The 443-nt window shown below is 39.1% G+C and overlaps 1 protein-coding gene across 1 annotated transcript in view; it reads right to left on the bottom strand.

Moving 5' to 3' along the window:
• Positions 1–443, bottom strand: part of LOC116853592 — a 3,335-nt gene that overhangs the window by 1,040 nt on the left and 1,852 nt on the right. The window lies entirely within an intron of this gene.

Genomic DNA, 443 nt, shown 5'->3' with positions numbered 1-443 from the left:
GTATTACAATTTTCGATTTCCCAAAATCGTTCGAGATTTCCATTGAGCGACTCACCCTGTTGGGTGGAACAATGAAGCGATGTGGTTGTTACGAGCATGTCAGAAGTTTTGGAGTTCGTCTTTAATATGATTAGTCCGGCAAGGACCCAACCGAGTGTTTTGTAAAATTGGACGATTTCTGCCGAGTTCTATTTTTCCTGCCTCTAGTATTTCGTAAAAATATTCTGCGCCTATTAATATGTCTATGGGGCCAGATTTATCAAATTCGCAATCCGCAAGCTTTAGATTAGATGGAACTTGAAGTGTCTCACGCGAGATCTCGATCGATAGTAAATTCTTTGTTAGTTTTGGTACGATGAGACGCTAAAGCGAAAATTCGATTGACACGATTGCAAAACAATATCGCATACTTGATATATTTGATTCGTGAGTTCATTTACACT

The sequence above is a fragment of the Odontomachus brunneus genome, unplaced genomic scaffold (genome assembly GCF_010583005.1).
Source record: "Odontomachus brunneus isolate Ranch 3 - 2012 unplaced genomic scaffold, Obru_v1 Obru_scaffold_368, whole genome shotgun sequence".
Taxonomy (NCBI): Eukaryota; Metazoa; Arthropoda; class Insecta; order Hymenoptera; family Formicidae; genus Odontomachus; species Odontomachus brunneus.
Note: the sequence above shows the minus strand (reverse complement) of the source record. Positions and strands in the feature narration are given on the sequence as shown.